We start from the raw sequence: 6556 nt of genomic DNA, 5'->3' as shown, positions 1-6556 counted from the left end.
TTGATTTCACAAGTTAGTCTCACTTAGCTTTATCATTACTACTTAATTTCTTGCAGACGATCAACAAGCAATTAAATCTGAGATTGCAAGATAAAAGGTCTAAGTGCATGTTTGGTTTACAACCAAAAACTACCAGACCAAAACCACCAGTAACAGCAAGAAGGTCAAGTACACCCATGGTGTTAATGTAGATGTCGATGGGGCGGTGGCAGCGACATGATTAACACGAGGTGTTGCAGCAACTAGCTAGGTACCTAGTTGACTGATTATTCTGTTCATTCTGACTACTTGCAGCTATTACTTTTGAAGTCTTGATTCAAAGGATGTTTAGAATCAGAACAGAACTAAATTTGGTAGGTGCAAACATTACAATCGTACAACAAAGCTAATGTTTTTGTTGTTGTATTGGAAGTTCTTCGGGCCACCAAGAAATTAGTTAGACGCTAGTTACTGATGTCCTCGTAGGAACCGCCGTCCTTGCCGAACATCTGCTCCAAGAAAACGCGGTAGAGGCCGGCTTCATATGCGTTCAGATCGGTTCGGGACTCCTCAGGCTCTGAGTCCATCTCCTTCTTCCTCCTCGCCAAGTATGCCGCCGCCGCCTTCTCACAACGCACCCCTGGCCTCGGCAGATACGCCGCCAGCCCTTCCTTTTCCATCTTAAGAGCATCTATAGCTGGACTTGGTCAAACGCCTGCGGGCGCGCCTGTGGCCACTGACCGGGCACCCCTCAAATCGCGTCGTCTGGATCCGTATATCTTATATCCGAACCCCTATATCCATACTAAATCATGCAAGCTGACAACACTACGTTAGATCAACTGACCGGACATAAGATCAAACATAGGACAGCACAATAGTTCACTAAAAGATCACCAAAGTTCACATAAACGACGGGCAACTTTATACTACATCTAAGACTTGAAATGAAATTGAACTTTACCTTCCAGGCCGGCCCTTTCCCCTTCTGATCGCTGGCGTGGCTGTAGCGGACGATGGCTGCTGGAGGATCATCCGATTCGTCGGACAAGGAGGAGGAGACGATGACGAGGCCCTTGAGGCGCTGGACGACCCGGTCCTGCTTGTGCCGAGCTTGGATAACCGAGCCGCCTTCGCCGCCTTCTCCTTCGCCTCTCGTTCGGACTGCTCGATGGCAAGCCGGAGGGCCTTTGCGTTCTTCCGCTGGAGCCACCGAGCGTCCATCTCCATCGTCGTAAGAGAGCGGCGGTAGACCCATGCCAGGAGCCGCTTGTCCTTGTCGGGCTCCTCGTGGCAGCGGACAGAGCTCTTCACACCGTCCCTCTCCCTTGCCTGCTGCCTCTCGCAACGGGCGGCGCGCGCCTCCAACTTCGGCATGCGCGTCCGGCCCGGCGGTGCGGGCACAAACACCCACCGCTGCCCACGAGGGGGAGCGGCAGCTGGTGGGGCCAGGGGACGGAGTAGGAGAGGCGTGGATTGCACAGGCCGCCTGTCGGAGCTGCCCCCGGCCCAGGAGGAGCCAACACCAGTGTCCGAGCTGCGCCGATAGGGAAACTGCGGCTGCGGCGAGGCTGCAGATCCGGAGCTACCCCCAGTCTCCGCCTTGGGCCGCTCCAAGGCGATGCAAAGGGCTAGCTCATACTCCGGATCCAGCTTGTCGTCGGATCGGCTGCCGAAGCTCGATATTGCGTCGGATTCAATTGAAATCGGTGCGGGAAGAGGAGAGGATGGAGAGAGTGAGAGGAGTGAGTGAGCTAGGGTTTTGGAGTGATGAGCCCGACAGGGTTTTCTGTGGGATATCTGTGTGGTCGGTGGTGGGCCGGGCTTGTCAGGCGGACGGGTCCGGGCGTGCCTGGGCCGCCTCATATCCTCCCTACATTTGGGACGGATATGAGGGTCAGCCCGGGCGTTTGAGATCCATTTGAGAGCTCCGGTTGGGTTGGTATATTTTGACCGGTCAGTGACCGGACGGCCTGCCCGGACGTATGAGACGGATATAGGACGCCCGATTGTAGATGCTCTAACTAGCTCACAAGATGAATCCATCCTGGTCACAATCCCGCGACACCCTCCTACGCTTGGATTGTCTTGACCTCCCCCGCCGATCTGCTTTTTTAAGACACAATAGATCGATAGATGGTTGCGGGTGGGGTGAGATATAGTATACTTATCTTCTACCATATCCTTTTATTTTTCCTATCCAAGCGTTCCGTGTTCCGTTCTAGGGATGAAAACGGAGCCAAAACGGACGGAATTGGTACAACCATATTTGTTTATTTTTTCTGCATAAGCGGAAACGAATACAGAAATTCCAGAAATGAATACGAAAACGTATTTTACCAGAAACAGACATAGAGCAAATACAGAGTGGAAATGGAACAATATTGGGTGTTGACCGGAACTTAAAACCCATTGAATCATATTTTTTTTTAATAAATTGGTAACATGACTGCAAAATAATATGATTATGTTAGCAACTAAGCACAGTACTGTAGTAGTACTGGACAATTACGGAGAGGGTATAGTTGAGTATGTGTGTGGTTGTAAAACTTGGGTTTCAAATGATGCCTTCTGCTCATTGTTTCATCTTGTGTTGTTTGGTGGTTGGGCTAAAGCAACCATAAGACTAGTAAAAACAGAAAATCTATATTCACAGAAACGAAAAGTTTCGTTTTCACGTCCGTTTCACTGGAAAATACCATTCCATTTTTGCTTTCTTTTGGGCATAAAAAATTTCATTTCCACTTCTGTTCTACAAATTTCGGTTTCCGTTTTCATATTTCCTTCTCGTTTTTATTTTTCCTCCAGAAAAGCAGAAAGTTTGCCCTCCATTCATCCCTATTTCGTTCCTCCCAACGTCGTCGTCCCTCTGCTCGCACGCGGCCCTCCTATAGATGCTAAATTGTATTCGGTGCCCGCTGCGCCAGTTAAAGCCATCGGCCCAAACGTGCGCACACCCTCCCCTCCTGTTTGGGCCGGCCCAGTTACCATTTTTCCTTCTATTTTTAAGACGCCAAAAAAACGTGTGTCGATCCGGCGACCCCTCTCATTTAGTGCTAGTGCCGATAGCCAACTAGCCAACCAACCGGATGTGTTTTTCTACATTCTTTTTCTCCTTTTCACCTTTTCCTTTTTATTTTTATTTTCTCTTATTTCGAAAATACATGATCCTTTTGTTTTCTCTTTTTCCCTTTTTATTTTTTCAAAATACGTGAAATTTTTTCATCAGAATTTATGAACTTTTTTGTTGAATCCGGTGAACTTTTTTCGATATTCATGAACTTTTTTCGAATTTGTGAACTCTTTTTGAAAACCCGTGAACATTTTTTTGAAATCAATGAACTTTTTTCAGATTATGACCATTTTTAATCAAAACCAATGAACCTTTTTTTTAAATCTGTGAACTTGTTTTCAAAATCCGGCAAACTTTTTCAAATGCATGCACCTTTTTTTATCACAACCGATGAACCTTTTAAAAATCCGGTGAACTTTTATCAAATTCATGAACATTTCTCTATCAAAACCGATGTAATTTTTCCAAATCAATGAACTTTTTTCAAAATCCCGTGAACTTTTTTCAAATTCATGATTTTTTATATAAAAATCAATGAACTTTTTCCAAATCTGGTGAACTTTTTTTGAATCCATGAACGTTTTTCAAAATTGATGAGTTATTTATTTTTATAAACATATCTTTGAAATTCCGTGAACTCTTTTTCAAAATTGATGAACTTTTAAAAAAAGCAAAATTTTGTTTCCTTTTTTTCACATATTTGTACTGGAACTGAAACATGGGTCAAGGTACTACTGTTTTCCAATAAAGCACAACAAGGTGACGTGGTGCAGTGGTTCGAATCCCACTTACAGGAGCATTTTTTCCTTGCCATTTGTTGTTTCAGGATACTCGAGCGAAGCTGGGCCGGCCCACTACAGCGCGTCTTTGAGCGCCAGCTAGGCTAACGGGCGCTGAGGGCGCCGAAGAGGATCACTCCCTATCGATGGCCTGGTTTCCCCCCAAAAAAAGCCCCCCAGTCAACTCGCATCGTCGTACTAGGCCACGTTGGGCTTCCACCATAGCCTGCCAAAAGTGCACGTACATCCTCCACATCAAGACAGCCCTTTTTCATTTATGTTTCTTTCCAGGGACTGGGCGGTTTTTTCCCTCTCGTTAGGGTTTCGTGTTTTCTCTCGGGGCTATCTTGTCGCCGCCGTTGAGTTGGCCCCTTCCCTGCCGCTGGTTCCCGTCCTATCTCCCTGCTAGGAGTGACCAAGGGGCGCCCTAGGGTCGCCGCTCGCTCTTGGCCGGGCTCGGGAAGCAGCGAGGTTTTAGGGTTCCCCCTCGAGAAACCCGATCTGTTCGTCATCGGATAAGTGATCTAGATGGCTGATGAGGAAGCTACGGGCTCCTCGGGGCTCAGCGATGTTGAGAAGATGATGCAGGAGCTAGGCCTCCGGGAGGAGGATCTGGATGATGTCGTCTTCGATGAGAATGATGCTCCGCCGGAATCGCCAAGGTGGGTAGAGTTGATAAAGGTCAATACTAGCAAAACCTACAGCCAGACCTGGTTCTACAGGAATATGCGGTCGGCCTGGGACGTTGCCCAAGAAGCGAAGTTCAAACCATTGGAGGACAATCTGTACATTGTCCAGTTCACATGTTTGGGGGATTGGGAACACGTTATGCATGAAGGCCCGTGGAATTTTAGGGGAGATGCGGTGCTGCTAGCCCCCTATGATGGTATTACAAAACCCTCGACGATAAAACTTGAGAGTATTGATATTTGGATCCAAATCCATGACGTGCCGGATCTCTATGCTCATCTAATCCATCCTCTGGCCTCTAAGGTTGGTGAGGTTCTTTTTGCTGAAACCCAGTCCCATGATTTCACCGAGAATTTTTATCGTGTCTGGGTACGAATCAATGTGCACAAACCTCTCAAGAATGCGGTATCCATGGTTAGAGAGGGAAAAAGGTAGATTTACAAAGTAAAGTACGAGAGGCTCCCTGACTGGTGCGCCGTCTGCGGGATGCTTGGTCACCTATACAAAGAACATGGCAACGGGATCCACCCACCATCTGCTTTAGTGTTCAAGGAAGTCAGGGCTGACTGGTTCATGAGATCGGGTAGAGGCCCTGGAGAAGGCCGCGGCCGTCTTGGCGGTCGCCGTGGAGGCAGATCAAACGGCGGCAGATCAAGAGATCGGGAGGACTTTGTCGGTGTTTATTCTGGAGCAGTGGGTGGGCATAAACCGTACGAACCAGCAGAAGTGTCTTGTGAGATGGACACTGATGACTTAACCAGGAAGAGACAAGACAGACAAGAGAAAAACAAGAGTGGCTTAGCTTCTGATGGTATGCCACCTGACACAGCAAGTAACATGCAGCTAGCGGTTGTTCCTGTTGGAAGCAACCTGTCAAGTCCTCCTCCCCAGAGAGACCCTAAGAGGTCTAAGGTAGTTGATGATGGTACAGAGGGATCGGTTTCGGCAGTGAAGAATTTTGCGGGCTCCTTCGAGGAGCGCCACCGAGCCCAATGAGTGCCTTGTGTTGGAACTGCCGTGGCGCAGGCAAACCGGCGGCAGTTCGAGAACTTCGTGAGTTCGCGAGGAAGTTTGCCCCTGATGTGTTATGTATTGTTGAAACACAGATAAGTGGTGTGCGGTTTGAAGCTTTTGCAAACACGTTGGGATATGATCATGCATATGCTATTGATAGCCAAGGGAGAAGTGGAGGTATGGGTATTTTCTGGAATAACACTATAGATGTTCAGATTTTAGGTGACTCCGTCTATCACATTGATGTTAGAATTCAGGAGGCTGGTCAAGATCCTCGGAGGCTGACTTTTGTATATGGAGAGGCTCAAACTCATTTGAGGAGCCAAACTTGGGATCTGCTGAAAGGTTTATCTTTTTTGAATGACCTACCATGGCTCTGCATGGGGGATTTCAACGAAGTTCTATGTCCGGAAGAACATCAAGGTGCTGCTAATCGTAGTAATGCACAAATTCAAGCCTTTCGAGACACGGTTGATATTTGCATGTTAATGGATCTGGGCTATCAGGGCCGCTTTTGGACGTTTGAGAAGAAGGTGAGGGGTGGCTCGTACACGCGCGTTCGCCTTGATCGCGCTCTAGCAACGCCGAGTTGGATGGAAAGGTTCCCGCTAACACAAGTTAGCCATATCACGTCCGCGTCTTCAGATCATGGGCCTATCTTGTTGGAGACGGACTCGCAACAGAAACGATCAGACCAACAGTTCAGGTATGAAGTGATGTGGAATCACATGAGGAGTGGCGAGACACGATCATCTCAAGATGGAATGCGGTGGCGCCGGGGTATGGAGTTGGAGATTTTCGGGACAAACTGCTCTCAATCTCGAAGGATCTCGTTGTTTGGAGTAAAGATACTTTTGGGAGCGTGCGAAAGCAAATTAAAGAAGCTAAATGCCAGTTGGAGCAATTACGGAGCGACCCGGCACGGACGAGGCCAACTCACGTCGAATTGAAGATTAATGAGAAGCTAGTGGAGCTTTACCATAGAGAGGAACTAATGTGGCGCCAGAGATCGCGTTTGCAG

Source organism: Triticum aestivum, chromosome 4B, assembly GCF_018294505.1.
Source record: "Triticum aestivum cultivar Chinese Spring chromosome 4B, IWGSC CS RefSeq v2.1, whole genome shotgun sequence".
NCBI classification, from domain to species: domain Eukaryota; kingdom Viridiplantae; phylum Streptophyta; class Magnoliopsida; order Poales; family Poaceae; genus Triticum; species Triticum aestivum.
Note: the sequence above shows the minus strand (reverse complement) of the source record.